Source organism: Delphinus delphis, chromosome 5 (assembly GCF_949987515.2).
Source record: "Delphinus delphis chromosome 5, mDelDel1.2, whole genome shotgun sequence".
Taxonomy (NCBI): domain Eukaryota; kingdom Metazoa; phylum Chordata; class Mammalia; order Artiodactyla; family Delphinidae; genus Delphinus; species Delphinus delphis.
The window spans coordinates 96,844,580-96,863,213 of NC_082687.1; the positions used below are offsets into that span (position 1 = coordinate 96,844,580).

Below are 18,634 nucleotides of genomic sequence, written 5' to 3' on the forward strand. Positions count from 1 at the left end.
GAGAGAGAGAGAGAGAGAGAGAGAGAGGATACAGTGCATTATCTGAGCCCCTGGATCCTGCCATGAACGAAGGTGGCACCATTCCTAGATGCCCAATTACATGAGTTAGTGCATTCTCTCCCCTTTTAAAAACATTCTAGCTTTATCAATATATAACTGACAAATAAAATGGAAAAATATTTGAAGTGTACATTGTGGTGATTTGATATATATTCCCTTTTTCTAAAGCTACTTTGAGTTGGGTGCCTATCACGTGCAACAGTAGAGTTGTGACTCGTAGGCATTCATGGACTTATTCTTCTAAGCTGGACTCAGTCCTGTGAAACAGGTACAGGCTGAACCATATGAAATCACCAATATTTGACTTCTCTTGACTTCAAATATGGCAATTTTACTTGGTTCAACTTAAGTATTATTTCCATTTTACAGGTGAGGAAAAAACTCAGTGGTGATAAGTAGTATGCCTAGTGTTGCACATTTATTAGATAGCAGACCTGGAATCAAATCCAGGTCTGTTTGATTCTTAAGTACACAAATATATTTCCAGTTGTTTATGCTGTCTGACAAAAAGAAATCTCTTGAGAGCTACCTTTTGCTATCTAACAAATGCCTTGAAAAGACACTAGGTTATGAATCATACCCTATGTATGAAGTTGTATGTATGTACCAACCTTTGGTGTCAAACACCTTCTTATTGCTTCCAAAATTCCAGTTTCACTGGATGTTTTATGAAGAGAGGTCTGATACGTAAGTGTGTCAAGCAAGATGGAAACCCCATTCAACACTGGTGTGAATTTACATTTTGGTAGGGATAAACCTCCAGGCGATCACATATCAGATTTCCAAATTTACTCCAGCTTTGGTTTTCACTGACAATCAAGAGATTCAATTTTTGACAAAGGAGAGGTTCTTTACCCATTCTGCTCTCTGTACAGGGCTTGTTTAATTGTTTCCCATAACTCAAACATAATACATTTATAATGCAGTTGTGTCAGTGAGATAAGCATTCTGGGTATTTTCTTTTATCATCGGCATCCCGTGCACTTGCCCACTGATGCAACAGAATGATGCTTGCTCGGAAAACATTTCCTTCCATGGTGGTGCTCTACATGCTCTAAAAACCTCAGAGTAGGATTTAGAGAAGTTCCTGCGTCATTTTTTTAGCATTTTTTTATATGTGAGGCTATTATAATTCAGGATTGTCTATTAATTTTAACAAATGGTAGAGAAAAGAGTCTTGTTACAGCATGGATGTTATTCTATAGTAAATATCTTTGGCATTATCTGCTGAGCATCTCTTTTGCATGAATTTCCCTCCCTCACTAACTGGTGGCAGGCTATAGTCATCAGCTATTGCAGCTATAATGCTGCAGCATGATAAAAAATCTCTAAAACAAGCATTTATTTTCTCTCATCATGGTAGGTCTGAAACTTGTCCAAGATCACACACCTGGTAAATGATGAAGCTGAGATTCATTTGTTCAATGGATATCATTGAGCTCCTACTAAGTGCCAAGCAAAAGAAGATGCTGATAAAAACCAAACCAAAGGCTACTTATGTCTTAGCTGATGACATTGCAAGTGAAAACAATATCATTACAGCTCTGGAGAGAAAATCAAAAATAGAGAATATATCATGCAGGAAAAATTTGACATGATCTAACAAAGTCAGCAGTGCTGTGTTTGCCAGAGGTTGGGGATATGGACACACTGGCCAGACCGGTAGCTATAGTTAGATCATAACAAGATCAATTAGACAATGCAGATATAAAGGCACTCCAAGGGGAAGCTGGTACTGCATTTCTAATTTCCTTTGCAAGAGAAGACAAAGAAAAGGGAAATATTTAAAACCATTTTTGAGTGTCTATTCTGTGCCAGGAATTGTCACATGAGAAAAATCCACGTGGAGATCTTCTGAGAAAAATGCATTTCACATTTCACATCTCTCCGGATATCATTTTCTTTAGTTCTAATGCAAGGATAGTGTTCTTTCTTTTTTAGCATTGTTCTAGTTTGTGTCTAGCACATTGCAGGACCCCAGTGAATGGTAGTCTTTTTGGCAGACTCTGTTAGTTGCTTCTCAATGCCGATTTTGATATTCTTTCTTACTAACAGAGGTCTCATCTGTTTGGGGGCAGCAATGGCACCTGGTAAATACCCATCTTCCCAGACTCCCTGTGGTCACTGAAGGTCATGTGACCCACCCAGTAGGGACAATAATATGTAAACAGAGGTTGATGGAAGATGTTGCTGGGAAACTTCCAAAAGGGGAAAGACAGCTGGTGTCACCTGTTCAGATTTTGTTCTTTGTATTTTGCCTTCATGCAGAAGACAGTTATGACACTGATGTAGACTCAACATCTTGTGATCCTGCTAAAGAGTCATATACCAAGATGGAAAAGCAGAAAGGTAGAAGGAACCTGGGTCTCTGATGACCTTGTGGAGCCATTGTACCAACCCTTAACTGCAAACCTCCAAACTCACTTCTTTTTAGGTGAGAACCACAAGCCCCTATTTAGCCAGGACACTGAAGTTGAGTTTCTGTTATAATACATGAAGTCAGACATTCTTGACTGGCACAGCTCTACTTCACCTTCCCACCCTGTTCTCAATATGGACTATTTTCAGATTTGTGTATAATACTTCATGGTTGCAAAAGATTTGGCCTCTTTTTTGAACAAACTTTCTGGAATAGTTCATTTTTCTTTCTAAATGAGGCATTATTTGGCTGCAGTATAACAAAATGCTGCTTGAAAGAAAACACCAATTAAACATGTCTTTTTTTTTTAAACCAGTCATCCAATACACAATCATGATAGCCTACAGAAACAGCTCCAAGCTGGCTGAATGACTGTGCTGAGCTTGATTTTGCCAACCATGGCAACATAAGAGAAAACAAAAATCAGAGCTTAAAATAAAAAAGGACATCCAATGGAAAGTGATGCAAGCAAGGAATTCATAAGGCTTCTTCTAAGGCTTGCATTCTTTAATCTTAGAACTTCAGCAGTGAAATTTGCTAGAAGAAAAGCAAAGACTTTCAGGGCAGAGAATCCAGCTTCAAATCCCCACTGAATCACTTACCAGTTGCAGGATTTGGGGCAAGCCTTTTCATTGGTCTAGGCTTTAGTTTTCCATGCTGCAAAATTATGATGATAACGATAACAACAACCTACTTAAAGAGTTGATATCAAAGTAAGGTGATGTATGTGAAAGGGATCTGTACATACTAAAATATTACACAAGCTTTCATTGTTATTGAGAGGTGAGAATACACGTCATGTATGAAATAGCACTGTTTGTCTAGTTGCTTTCTAGCACGGATGCATGGTCTAGAGGTGTGAAACTGAGATGCTAAAGGATATGTGGACTATAAATTCTCTGTTAAAGATGATCACTGAAGGTCTTACATGGTTATAATTAAATGTTTCTGCAAACGTAGGCATCAGACATTAATGGCGGTGGGGAAAAAAGGAAGAAAATGATAATTTTTTTGAGCACTTACGGCACTTTGGTGTCTTACATATATGATCTCCTATAATTAATTGGAGGTGTGAAACTGCGTCCACAAATCCTCCAAGGACAGAGCTTTTACATTTTTGTAAGTGGAGTTATCCTGGATGCAAAGTTGGTGGGATGGCATGACTAAGGCAGAAGGTTGAGGAACGATGACTCGGATAGCTAAGTCTGGGTCTGGACCAGGCTGAGGGGAAAGGTCTGGGATCTGAAGTTAGATTATTAATCACTCACGGAAGGATGAGAGCCTCCTTAACCTTAGATTAAGCCCTTTTATCTGGAGGAGAAGAAGGGAAAATAATTTCTAACCGTTAAGATGGGCTCCATCAGCTCTCCATACTTACACCTCTTAGGTAATAATGAGTGCAAACATTTTGCTGTGTGGCTGGCACTGTGCTGAATACTTTAAATTATTAAGTTACTTATCTCCATAACAACCCTGTGAGGTAGGTACTATGATTATCCCTCTCTATTCCTCTATTTTCCAAATGAGAAAACTGAGGAATAGAAAGTTTAAGTGACTTGCCCCAAATCACCCAGTTGGATTGGAATTGAGGTAGCCTGGCTCCAGGGCCCTGCATTTCATGACGATGTTATTTTACCTCTTAAGGGGAGAAATAAAGCAGAACATATGTCAGACAGCTGGGCTGTGAATCTTGAGGACTCATTTCCTTAAGAAAGTCCAAAGAGTTCATGTGTTTTCTTGGTGAAATAAAGGCTGAAGAATTGCCCAGAGATCCTTTTGGCTTTTCAGTGAATTAAAATGTAACCCTCTACTCATATACAGTGAAGTTTCTCCTTATTCTAATGTGAGATTTAGGAATTTGGGAAGACATCTGGAATTTATTTATGCCATGTGGGTTTTGAAATTCAATATTAACTTCTTATAATGAAAGAGAAGAAGTCAGAGTGGGCCAGATTAGCGAAATCTGACACACAGGACATAGATTGGCGAACTTGGCTTTACTCTCTGGCTAAAATATTGCTCCAAATACCCGGGACCATTCCTCTCCAAAAGAAAAAACACATTTTTGAAATCATTTTGGCCTTCTGTATATATGTCAATGGAACAGGCTGTATTTCAGGGGTTTCTTTCTCTTCCAGATAACTTTGTAAATGCTCAAGTGACTCACTTGCCCATGCTAAGATTAAATATGGCACCAAGATAAATTAGAAAAGTATCAGGTTGACTGTGTCAGTTTTTCATTCTGATCCTGGGGAGGCAGCATGGGTTTTGGAGTCAGGCAGCCAAGACTGGTTTTGCCAGTTGTGTAATTTCTGGATAATCTCCCCAAACCAGTTTCTAAACCTAGAGGATATCTCAAGCAGAAGGTGTGAGGTGGAAAGCAAGGATAAAAACGGGGGATATTTCAGATGGTTCATTATGACCAAAGTGGAAATTACTTGTGAGGCCAGTTAGGTGATGGAACCTAAGAGGTAAGATCATAAGAAGTCTTGTGTCCCAAGCCAGCTGTTTGGACTCTTTCCTGAAAACAATAGGGAACTACGAAAGGGTTGTTTTAATTGTAATCTTTTAAAACAGTGAACAGGATTGCGTTTTTTAAATTATGAAGGTAATAGCTTATTGTAGAAAAAAATAGATAAAGAAGAAGGGAAACACTTTGAACTAAACTTCGAGAGTTTTGTTAACCTCTTGGGAATGTTTTCCTTTCTTATAGATGGATGTTTTAATAAAATGTAATCAGATTGTAACCACTCTTTTATAATTTTCTTTTCTATTACAATTTTATAAATACCTATGTAAGTCAATGTAGATTTGTTCACATTGTCATTTTAATAGCTGTATTGATGTGCCATGATTTCTTTAATATTGTTCTATTCTTGGGTGTTTCCACATGTTGGGATAATAAAGATCCCTGTAATGAACATCTAAACTAAATTTTATTTGTTTATTTTTTTGTGTGGGTTTTTAATTTTGGCCGTGCCACGCGGCTTGCGGGATCTTACTTCCCCGACCAGGAATTGAACCTGAGTCGTTGGCAATGAAAGCATAGAGTCCTAACCATTGGACTGCCAGGGAATTCCCTGTAACTAAATTGTAGCACATGTTCATAATAATTTCCTTAGTATAAACTTTAAGACATGGAAGGATGTGCTTATTTTAAAGAGTGTCACATATATTGCCAAGGTACTCCTCAGTAAAATTGTTTATTGATACCTTAACCAGCAGAATTTGAGGCTACTCATTTCATTCTAGAGCCTAAGCAGGACATGGCAGTTAATTTCTGATAGATTAGAAACAATGTTCCAAGAAAGCAACAAAGATGGTGAAATTAGAGTAATTATGAGGAATGGGGATTTCGAATGTGGAAAATTGCCAACTTGAAAGAGGGAACCGGTAGCATCTTCAGACATTTGAGAGACCACTGTGTGGAAGGAGGCTTGACCCTGTTCAGGGTAATTCTCAAGGACAGATCTAGGATCAATTAGTAGAAGTCCCAGGAAGAGAGTCTGCCTTAATAGGAGGAAGTTTTTTTTTATAAATTTCTTGCTAAAATATGCAAATAGCTGATGTAGTATCTTGGTAAGATGTCCCAGGGATAATTCCAGTTGTTGTCTGTGTCCTTTCAAGGAAAAAAAAAACAATTCTACAATGCAACATTTTATCTTTTTCAACATCCATGATGTCCTCTGTGCTAGTTAATACTTACACATTTTAAAAATAAATTGAGTTGATAGAAACTGACCAGAGTCCTACCAGGCTGAGTTTAAATGCAAATGTTAAGTGTGTGAATAACTTTTAGATACAGTCAATACTCATTATTTGTGAATTCTGTTTTTGCAAATTTGCCTACTTGCTGAAATTTATTTGCAAACCCCAAATCAATACTCATAGTGCTTTCCTGGTCATTTGCGGATATGCACAGAACTGCAAAAATATGAGTCACCTGACATGCATGTTCCCAGCTGAGGTCCACCAAGGCTATGGTTTACTTTCTTCTTTCAGCTTTCGTACTATAAACAAGTATCCTTTTCACAGTCTATGTACTGTCATGTTTTTTGCACTTTTTGGTTTTTGTTGGTGATTTTGCTGTTTAAATTGGCCCCCAAGCGGAGAAGTGCTGTCTAGTGTTCCTAAGTGCACAAGAAGGCTGTGATGTGCTTTATGGAGAAAATATGTGTGTTAGATAAGCATCATTCAGCCATGAGTTACATTTCTGTTGCCTGCATTCAATGCTAATGAATCAACAATATGTATTAAAGTGTCTTTAAACAGAAACACATGTAACACAGGGTATGTGTAGGTCAATTGCTGAAAATGCTGTGACCAGAAACTTCCAGGAACCTAACTTTGTATTTCCCCTAGGAGAAATGAATTTGCTAATTCAGCCTTTGGAATGACCTTAAATAGGACATAGCTACTGTGAACAGCAAGAATTGACTATATGTGTTCTTAAAACACTGATGGAGTCCTTTTGCTCACAGAACCCAACTCTCAAATGCCTAGTCACCCACCCCAATCCCAAAGCCCTGATTATTCAGAGGATAGCTGGCTGTCCAAGTAGAGTGCTTGAAGTTTTTCAGTGAGCCAGACCATGATATTACACCTGCCAGACCTTGATGGAGGAGGCCAAACCCAGCCAAGTCAGGGGTCTGGGACAGCCCAAGTCTAGTGACATTGTCTTTTTCTGTGATGAGTTATTTAAATATAGTCTGTCCTCTAATAGTTAGGGCCTGTGTTTTCCTCCTATTTAATCTCCCTTAACATAGAGCACAGTTTCAAGTGACATGGAAATCTGGATGGGGAGTAGCAGTGAACCTCAACGAGCCTTAAAAATAACTGTTGTGAAAAGACCAAAACTCTAATTTGAAAAGATACATGTACCCCAATGTTCATTGCAGCACTATTTACAATAGCCAAGACATGAGAGCAACCTAAGTGTCCATCAACAGATGCATGGATAAGGAAGATGTGGTATATATATATATATATATATATATATATATATATATATATATATATATATATATACCACAGCCATAAAAAAGAATGAAATAATGCCATTTGCAGCAACATGGATGGAACTAGAGATTATCATACTAAGTGAGGTAAGTCCGACAGAGAAAGACAAACATCTTATGATATAACTTATATGTGGAATCTAAAAAACTGATACAAATGAACTTATTTACAAAACAGAAACAGACTCACAGACACAGAAAACAACTTTATGGTTACCAGAGAGGAAAGGGGGCATGTCTCCTTCCTGACTATCCTCTGTGGTTTGTCTGTGAGAACTGCTGATAGCAATATGTCTTCAGGAAATGCCAAAATTGGGCGCCGTGCTCCCCGTTTAAAGCAACTGCTGTAATGCCAGATGGTCAGTTCAAAGATATCAGCCTATCTGACTACAAAGGAAAATATGTTGTGTTCTTCCTTTACCCTCTTGACTCCACCTTTGTGTGCCCCATGGAGATCATTGCTTTCAGTGATAGGTCAGAAGAATTTAAGAAACTCAACTGCCAAGTGACTGGTGCTTCTGTAGATTCTTACTTCTGTCACCTGGCATGGATCAACACACCCAAGAAACAAGGAGGACTGGGACCCATGAACATTCCCTTGATATCAGACCCCAAGCACATCATTGCTCAGGACTATGGGGTCTTAAAGGCCAATGAAGGCATCTCATTCATGCCCTTTTATTATTGATGATAAGAGGTATCCTTCGACAGATTACCATAAATGACCTTCCCGTTGGCAGTTCTATGGATGGGACACTGAGACTAATTCAGGCCTTCTAGTTTACTGACAAGCATGGGGAAGTATGCCCAGCTGGCTGCAAGCCTGGCAGTGATACCATCAAGCCTGATGTCCAGAAGAGCAAAGAATATTTCTCTAAGCAGAAGTGAGCACTGGGCCATTTTAGGGCCAGGCTGCAGTAGATGGCCATGAGAACAAAACTATTGTCTTTTGTACTGTTGTCATGCTTAAAACACAGACCTTACACTCGGCCCAGATGTGGTGTGGGACAGGACAGGCCTTTCCTGCAGGGGCTGGGGAGGCCAGCCTTTCTTCCTCTGGAGGGAATGGCCTGAGCTGTATTATGGGGCAGGCAAACTGATGTGTATAGTTGTAGGGTATTACTTTTGGTCTTTTGTAGTTTTATTAAACTTGAGCTGAGACCTTGTTGATTCTTCATTTTAGGGGGGCATTAGCCTTTGAGTGTAAGAGGAATTTACTCTTTGCTTTCCCTCTTTAGGGGAAAATGAGGTGTGAGAGCTGCCTCAGAATCAGGAAATTATATTGAGGGGAAATGCAAGTAGATACAGGGAATGGACCTGAAGCAAGGTGTTTCATTTCACCATATCTGGAGAAGAGCAAGACCTGCTATAGTATTGGCCAAGGCACTGCAATTTATGCATAGGCTGGGTTGCAGGTTAAGAGCCCAATGAGATTACTGACATTTACTTTTATACTACTGGGAGGGCTGTATGAAAACCTGAAGCTTGACCTCTTCTGATAAATGCCTGGTACTCGTTCTGTAAAAGATCGGCGATACAGGCTTCAGTAGCTTTGGAACTAAAAGCAGGAGGGGGAGACAAACACAAGCGCTGGTGTTCATAGGGTAGGGCTTTCTGTGTCAAAAGCACAGTGCTGAGCACCTCGTGGCTTCCCTGGGTTTCTATCCTTGATTTAAGGGTAGTTCTTTCTTGTCCTCATATCATTGTCCTGAGGGAGGGCTGTCAGTGGGGCAAAGGTGGATTCCTCCTGGGCTCTTGAGGCTAGGGCAGATTCAGGACTGAGAATCCTTCTGTATATCATGTGGTGCCCTTCTAGACACCTTCCAGACACGGCTACCCCAGCCTACCTACCCCTCCAGTATTCAGACAAGCAAGAACTATGAGCGGCAGTATAGGATTCCCGGGGCCTTCAATAATAACTTATTATATGCCAGACACTATTTCGTATTTATTCAGTCTCCATAATAACCCTCTGAGGCAGGTACCGTTATTTAGGGGATAGTTGCTTCTTAAGCCCTGTAACAAGTAATAGCATCTTGAAGCACTGCAGAGAAATGGTAACAGGTAATAATCCCATATTCCAAGGCAGGTGGCAAGTCTGGATCTGCTTTGGTCTTTTGACTAAACTTCTTTGAACCTTGTTATCTTCATTTAAGATCTCTACTATAATTCTTTATCAAAAATGATCATCTTGTACCCAATAAAAGTCTTGTCTAGCCGAAAAAAAAAAATAAAGAGGAAAGTGTGGGATGGATAATTAGGAGTTTGGGATTAACATATACACACTACTATATATAAAATAGATAAACAAGAAGAACCTACTGTATAGCACAGGGAACTATATTCAATATCTTGTGATAACCTATGTTGGAAAAGAATCTGAAAAAAAAATATATGTATAACTGCTATACACCAGAAACTAACACAACATTGTAAATCAGCTATACTTCAGTTAATAAAAATAACTGTTGACACTTACTAAGCATTAAGAAGACTGAAAAATGTATGAAGAACTTTGGTGAAAGCTGTTGTGCCAATCTCCCACCCAGCAGATTTCTCTGCAGACCAGTAACTAAAGGGTTAATATCTGGCAGAGCACGGGGCTTCCATCCCCCAGCTCCAACCTCCAGATTGCTGAGCTGGCACCTGATCTCAGTTAATCTCCAGCACTGCTCTCTACATTGCCCTTCTTATCCACATTTCTTTGATGAGAAAAATAAGCTTCAGAGAAGGTGTGAGACGTGTCTAACACACACAGCTAGAAAGTGGCAGAACTGGGGTTCGAGTGTAACAGTTTTCAAGCAGCCAGTCCATGTCTGCAAACTGACAGCTGAATTTGATCCACTGCTTTGTTTGGGGTTTTATAGGTGATCTGAATTAGTTGCTATTATTTAAACATTGGGAAGTAAATTGAGGGTGTCCGAGAAACTGGTACCAGAGCATGGAAGCTCTGGTTTTCAGGTCTTGACTCAACCCATTGCATTCATTTGCATTTCCTGCCTGGCTCTGGAGGCATTGATTTATGATCATGCTGACCTCTGTAGTCAGCCCCTTACTTTGAATATAATGCTGTCATGTATATTATTTCATCTCATCCTCATGCTTTTATGACTATTCTGCAGCTGAAGGAATTTGCCCAAGATCAGATGTCTAAGTGAGCTGAGATGCAATCTTATTTCTCCAGCCTCTTCTCCTACACCGTCTTCTTGAATTATGCACAGACCCACTACCCATGAAAAGCAAGGTCTGGTTAGGATGTTCCTAATGCAATGGACTCTGGAGATTGCTCTGATAAAAGCAAGGATCCAGCTGTGCAGAGCAGGGGTGGGGTGAGGCAACAATGTCTCCATGGAAAATTGTTCTTTAAGTGTGAAGTTCAAGTGAGCCCTTCATGTTCTGCCATTCCTGCTTTGAGGCCGTAGTTTAAATTTGTGTTCTAGGGCATTGGAAACAATTCTCTAAGAGTCAAGCACATTTTTTTCCCCAAGCAGCTTGCTTCTCATCACCATCTCCTTGCTTCCTGAGGTCAACATCCTGGTAGTGGGGGCCCCCTTCTTTAGTAGGTGTTCTCTGCTGGAAGAGTTCCTGGAATTCGCTCACTGTCAGGATGACATTTCCACATCAAAGGTCACAGGAATTAGGCCATTCCATGGGAGCCCATTGGACAGAGCACAAACAACCTAAAGATGCCTGTCTCATCCAAACAGCACACAGCACAGCCAAAATGGCATGCACAGCCTCCCGACAGCCATGGCCTTGAGTGTCATGGAATTCTTCTGAGGAAAGTCCCCCAGCTGGTCTCCCCACTTCCAGTCCCTCTTCCAAACCATGGCCAGCTTAATCCTTCTAAAACTCTGTTTCCTTCTTGTCTCCCTCACTCAAAAGCCTTTGATGCGTTCCCAGTTCCTTGAAAATAAAGTCAAAATTACCTCTCTTGTATTCTGTGTCCTTCATGGCTTGAAACTTCTCCAACCCTTATCTAGCTTTCATCTCACTGCTTTCCTTCCGGAACATTCTTCTCTGATCAAACAGGGATACTTGGCCTTCACCAAGGACTCCATCTGTATATCTTTTTTTCTGTTCTCCATTGGGTGTGTGGGTCTGTATCCTTTCAAGACCCAGTCCAACTTCTCTCTTTTGATGTTTAAGACTTCTTATTCTCATTTTCTCTAGTTGGAAAGTGCATTGTGATGAGGATTAAGTTCACTTAACTAGCCGACAACAAAAACTGCTGTGGAGGAAGAGGAGATGGTGGTGCTTCTTCATGGAGATCCACAAATATTGGGATGTCCCTTGACTGAAGCTTTAGACTCACACAAAACATTGGCTTCCAGTTTCCAAGTGTTGAAATGAATACAAGGCTTATCAACTCAGTATATAATATATTTCTTTTTTGTTACCTTCTAAGTTTCATTCATTCACTGATTCAAACACAGTTTGGATAAATAGTAGTCTCAATCTATGCTTCAACTCATATCTTATCCATACACTTGCCACATTTTCTACTTCTTTTTCTTTCTTGGTAAATGGGACTAATACCATTCTGAAGGGGTAACTGGGAGGACTGAATGAGATAATGTTCATCCATTATGGTGTCTGGCATGTGTAAGGCACATGCCAGACACAAAATTGGCACTTAGCAAATGCCCCAGCTTTCCTTCTGATGAATCTTGTAATCAATCTGGGACATTACAGACAGGAATCTTGTCCAAATTACCACATGTTCCCTGGACTGATTTTGGTCTGAGATACAAGCTCTACCTGAAGTGTTTGTATTTCATAGGTGTATTGCATGGCTTCTCTTGAATTTTTATTAGACTAATTTTTGAAGAAATTCTGAAAATAAGAACCAAAAGAAAATGTTCAGCCTATTCTTCCTTTTATGGGCATGTTGGCAATTTTTCTGTTCAAACTAAACAGCCTCTGTTATGTTCTTACCCAACTTGATTCTCAAAGAGTCTAAAACTTGTTCTGGAATGAACTTGCTGGCCAGTTTCTTTTAAAATGTAATATTAAAATATGTTTTAAAAAGGCAACACAAAATATCTCTGGCTCTTTCATGTGGACATTGCATCAGCAATTTCCAGGCCTTTTGATTGGAAGGAAAAATAATGTTTTGCTCACTCCCCCATCTGAGTATAAGGGATAACTGATAATAATATCTACAGGTGGCAGCCCAAATGGAAATCATCTCTTTGACACAGATGATGCAGCTATTTGGAACTCATACTTTTTTATTAAATTTCATTCTCCTCTAAGCTAATATCCCAGAAATCAAACAGCCCTCTGGACCCTATATACCTGGACGTACTAGGAGGAAAATATTGCTTGCAAATTGATACTGATCAGTTTTCAGGGGTAATCAAGGGACGTGGAGATTCAGTTAGAGCAAGAGAAGATGGCCAAATGAGCTGGCACAAGTTGGATGATTTGGCAGGCAGAAGTCAGCAAGGATGATAAGTCCAGGGAAGGTGGAAGGCATGGGCAGATGGCAGAGAGGAACGATGTTGAGAATGACCATTGCTGTCCAAACCCCGCTGCACCTGCGCATGGAGCGTTTTCAGGTTACTGTCTGCTGTGGGCAACCTCAATTCTGGCTGCCCCTCCGCTATCTTCCTGCGCATCTGTGTCAATGATGACAGGCCTCATGCCCACCTCTCTCTGAAATGCTTTGTACCTTGTTCAAGCCCTTCTGCAGCCTCTGATATATTTTCACTTTTTCATTCATTTCATCCAGAGGTCCTGGAGCCAGGACACCACCTTTCACGGCATAGTTTTTGTCATTTTGCAGATTTCGAAGGAAGCACGCAACTCTCCAAGGATTGAATTTGTGCTTTATCTGGAGGCACGGGAGCAGGGTAAAAAGACTGTGGGCTTTGGGGTCATAGAGACTCAAGTTCGAATCTTGGTTTTGTCACTTATTGACTCTGGACAAACCACGGGGCCTCTCTGAATCTAATTTCCTCATCTGAAAAGTTTCCTCATCTGTAAAATGGGAGGCAGCCACTTTACAGGATTTTGTGAGGATTAAGAGCGGCCATCAAGTGATATATTTGACACACAGCAGAAAATGGAACAAATGGCAGTTAAAATGAAAGGAGTGGTGAGACATAAAGCAGACGGCATAACTGGTCAAGAGCCTGTGATGTATCTGAAATCATCAAGATGAAATTTATTTGATCAGTGCAAACAGTTTTTCACTATTTCCCCAAATTTAATTTGGAAGTGTACAAGATGTGGTAGACTCAGCTTTGGTTCAAATATGCTTAGGTCTCCCATATTCTAGAAATAACTTGTTTTGCTTTTGCTAACTCCTCACGCTGTCTTCCTCACTCTTCCCTTCTGGGGTCCACCATATTTGCTGAAGGATTAAGCTATGCCTGCTGTAGACTCTTCCTAGCCACTCACTCCTTCCTTTCAAGCCTGATTTCTGTTCCCACAGCTCTCCTGAAAAGTGTCTCTAGAGTTTAGAACATTATCAATGTGCTCACACCAGTGTGTACACATCCAGCCTCAACTCTGCAGCTTTCCACACCATTGGCTAGTAACTTTCTCTAAAACAGCAGTTCTCAACCTTGGCTGTATATTAGAATCACCTGGGGGGCTTTAAAAATTATTTACGCCTGGATCCCAGCATCAGGGATTCTGATGTAATGGTCTGGGGTGCAAACTGGGCTTTAGGTTTTTTCAAAGCTCCCTTGTTGATGATTAAGGTGCAGCTAGGGTTGAGAACCACAGCTAAGACTCTCTTTCTCTTTTATTTATATAATATTGTAAAGCTCTGTTTCACATCTTCTGAATTTCTTTTGGGGTCTTCCTCAAATCCTGTTCTTAGAGTGTGTTTTTCTGTAATAAAGGAGGCAAGTGTTGCAGTTAAGGCAATTTATAGTTAGAGTTTTTGCTATAGTGTTGCTAAAGGAAATCTGCCACTTGTGGTTAACCAGAAAGCTTACTGAATGCAGGTTCAAGGTACGGCTGGATACGATGGGAAAAGAATGAGGAAAGGAAGGAAGGAAAGGAAATCTTATGCTTTATGATCCAAACAATAACTCTGTTTATCTAATGCTTTCTCCTCTATTGCATTTCAAAAGAAGTACCAGGAATATTAATCTTAGCTATGACTGATTGAGCACCATGGTATATCCTCATAACAACCTCAATGAGATGGATATTATTATCCTCATTTTTTACATCAAAGAAATGGAGGTGGGCAGAGTTAGTTCCCCAAGGACACAAGCCTAGAAAAATGACAAAACTGTGATTTTTAACTCGGGTCAAATCCTCTCTGTATTAGAATCCTAAGTAATTGATGCCAAATCTTGGAGAATTGCTTCCAAAGTCCTACTTGAGGGAGATATTCAAATACCTGAAATCATACTCGCATCTCCCATTAGTTTTCCTATCTCCAGGGGAGGACCTTGCAATCCTTGTTTGTGTGCTTTGGTTTTAATACTTCTCATCCTCTGGTCACACAAGCTACCTCTACTTCAGCTTGACAATGGACCTATTGGCATGTGGTGTCCAGAGTCTAGTGTAACAGTGATAGCCTTAGGCATATTTTGGGATAATGGCTGAGTCAGTAACAATACAGAAAATCTGTGATGATAGTTACATTTCTATGTTCAGGAGAAAGTGTTGAAAATAAAGGACTAGGTTTTCATGGAGAGGGAGTAGTCTGAGATGGAGTTACAGGTTTCTCTGCAGGCTTCAGAGGGAAGGTGACAGTGACAGAAAAGAGGAAATAGTACAATGTAAGGGAAGATGAGGAAACTGAGTATCTGTAGGGGAAAGTAGAAAAAGATTCAGAGAAACATTTCCTTCCTCCTTCCTTCTCCCCTCCCTTCCTCCCTTCCTTCTTCCCTTTATCTGATATTTTTCTCCCATGAACTTCACAGCTGTTGCTTGAACCCACATTCAGTAAACTTTTTTCCATACATAACTACTCTCCATATTTGATAAAAATCTCAAACCATTATTTTTTATTCCCACAAATATAATACATACAATTTTTTTTCTGAAATACTAAGGTCAGCAAATTAAGTATCTTGAGACTAATATAAACACATACAACTGCTGTTCTACTGACTTCCAGGAACAAAACAAAAACAAAAACTTTCTTATCAAGATGCTCTGGGTTTCCTTTTATTTGTGTTAGGAATTCGGAATTATAATCATCTGCCAGTAAGAATTTATACATTCTAGTTGATTGTCTACAAATAAAATATTGCTGGCTCTGCTTTGTGAGTTCTGGATTTGACATGACACTGACAATACTGTGGATTTCCTTTAGCAACCTCCTAGCAATGCCTTCAACTACAAATTGCCTTCATTATAAGATTTGCATTCTTTACTACATAAAACAATATTCTAAATAGGATTTGAGTGAGCTTTTAACACAATACAGCACTGGAAAGCCAGTGAGAGATTAATGAACTGTTGAAAAGAAAGCTGAGATATGGAGAAAACAGTTGCCTGGGTCAGGGCAAGAGGAAAGGAATTCATTTCTTCTCCTCCAGTACTTTACCCCAGCACACCAGAGAATACATGGATCACTTTAAATCTGAAAGGACTCTGCATTTGGTTGCCAGGAAGTGAAATTTCACACTCAATCACAGTAACCAAATTGGGTCTTGTGGTTCACATATTTTGCTTCCCTTTTGCCTCGGGGCTTTGACTTTTTAACTTCCACTTAAACTGCTTCATTTTGCACATTTCTTTTAACTTGCCTCAAATCCTGTGTAAAAGGGGCATTCTGACACTTATGAGGTTTGTACTATGTACCAGGCACTGCTTGGGGCACTCCAGTTATTGGAGTGTACATGCTACAGGGTATGAAGTGTAAAGATGAACAAACAAAAAATAGAATTTAGACTTCAGGGGTTGTTGTGGAGAAGAGGACAAGAGGAAAATGAAGAGAGGGGAGAGGACTTTGGAGAAGGTGATGGTTGGGATGAAAAGAGAAAGGCTGAGAAAGTAGAGGAAGAGAGAAATAGGAGGAGAATGCATGAAGAGGAGCTTACAGAAAGTGAGAAAAGAGAAGCTGTGTAGAATAATGAACTGAAGGACACAAAGAATAGGGTAGAAAGAGGGAAATGGCTGAATGGCATGGGCTGGATGGGAAGAAGTCTAAGGGTAAGGGTGGAAAAGAGAAAAAGACAGGAGAGGCTGATTATCTGTAGAAGATGTTGGGTGAGAAGGACATAATTGTATCCTCATCCCCCAAATGCAGAAATCGAAGCCCCAATCCTCAATGTGATTATATTTGGAGGTAGGACCTTTAAGGAGGTAATTAAGGTTAAATGAGGTCATGAGGGTGGGGCCCTGATCCAACAGGATGTGTGTCCTTATAAGAAGAGGAAGAGATCGTGTTCCTGTCCTTCTAGAAAGAAACACAAACCCACCCATTAGCAGAGAGGCTGTCTAAAATCATAATAAGGTCACAGACACCACAAAAAACAACACCAGATGCTGCCCTGCCCACCAGAAGACAAGATCCAGCCTCATCCACCAGAGCACAGGCACCAGTCCCCTCCACCAGGAAGCCTAAACAACACACTGAATCAACCATGCCCACTGGGGGAAGACACAAAAAACAATGGGAACTAAAACCTGAAGCCTGTGAAAAGGAGACCCCAAACACTATAAGTTAAGCAGAATGAGAAGACAGAGAAACACACAGCAGATGAAGGAGCAAGGTGAAAACCCACCAGACAAAACAAATGAAGAGAAAACAGGCACTCTACCTGAAAAAGAATTCAGAGTAATGATAGTAAAGGTGATCCAAAATCCTGGAACTAAAAAGGAGAATATACAAGAAATGTTTAACAAGGACCTAGAAGAACTAAACAGCAAACAAACAATGATGAACAACACAATAAAAGAAATTAAAAATTCTCTAGAAGGAACCAAGAGCAGAATAACTGAGGGAGAAGAACGGATAAATGACCTGGAAAATAAAACAGTGGAAATAACTATTGCAGAACAGAATAAAGAAAAAAGAATGAAAAGAATAGAGGACAGTTTCAGGGACTTCTGGGACAACATTAAATGCACGAACATTCGAATTATAGGGGTCTCAGAAGAAGAAGAGAAAAAGAAAGGGACTGAGAAAATATTTGAAGGATTATAGTTGAAAACTTCCCTAATATGGGAAAGGAAATAGTTAATCAAGTCTAGGAAGAACAGAGAGTCCCATACAAGATAAATCCAAGGAGAAACATGCCAAGACACGTATAAATCAAACTACCAAAATTAAATACAAAGAAAAAATATTAAAAGCAGCAAGGGAAAAACAACAAATAATACGCAAGGGAATCCCCGTAAGGTTAAGAGCTGATCTTTCAGCAGAAACTCTGCAAGCCAGAAGGGAATGGCAGGACATATTTAAAGTGATGAAAGGGAAAAACCTACAACCAAGATTACTCTACCCGGGAAGGATCCTATTCAGATTCAACGGAGAAATTAAAACCTTTACAGACCAAAAGACAACCCTCAGAATGGGAGAAAATATTTGCAAATGAAGCAACTAAGAAAGGATTAATCTCCAAAATTTATAAGCAGCTCATGCAGCTTAATAACAAAAAAACAAACAACCCAATCCAAAAATGGGCAGAAGACCTAAATAGACATTTCTCCAAAGAAGATATACAGACTGCCAACAAACACATGAAAGAATGCTCAACATCACTAATTATTAGAGAAATGCAAATCAAAACTACAATGAGATATCATCTCACACCAGTCAGAATGGCCATCATCAAAAAATCTAGAAACAATAAATGTTGGAGAGGGTGTGGAGAAAAGGGAACCCTCTTACACTGTTGGTGGGAATGTAAATTGATACAGCCACTATGGAGAACTGTATGGAGGTTTCTTAAAAAACTACAAATAGAACTACCATATGACCCAGCCCAGAGATGGAAACGGCCTAAGTGTCCATCATCAGATGAATGGATAAAGAAGATGTAGCACATATATACAATGGAATATTACTCAGCCATAAAAAGAAACAAAATTGAGCTATTTGTAATGAGGTGGATATACCTAGAGGCTGTCATAGAGAGTGAAGTAAGTCAGAAAGAGAGAGACAAATACCGTATGCTAACACATATATATGGAATTTAAGAAAAAACAATGT

General features: G+C 39.7%; 1 protein-coding gene and 1 pseudogene across 1 annotated transcript in view; one reads left to right on the forward strand and one right to left on the reverse strand.

The window, feature by feature from the left end:
• Positions 1-18,634, reverse strand: part of C1QTNF7 (C1q and TNF related 7) — a 124,930-nt gene that overhangs the window by 90,696 nt on the left and 15,600 nt on the right. The gene's annotated exons all lie outside the window — the stretch shown is intronic.
• On the forward strand, positions 7,788-8,431 carry LOC132425519 (peroxiredoxin-1 pseudogene; annotated as a pseudogene).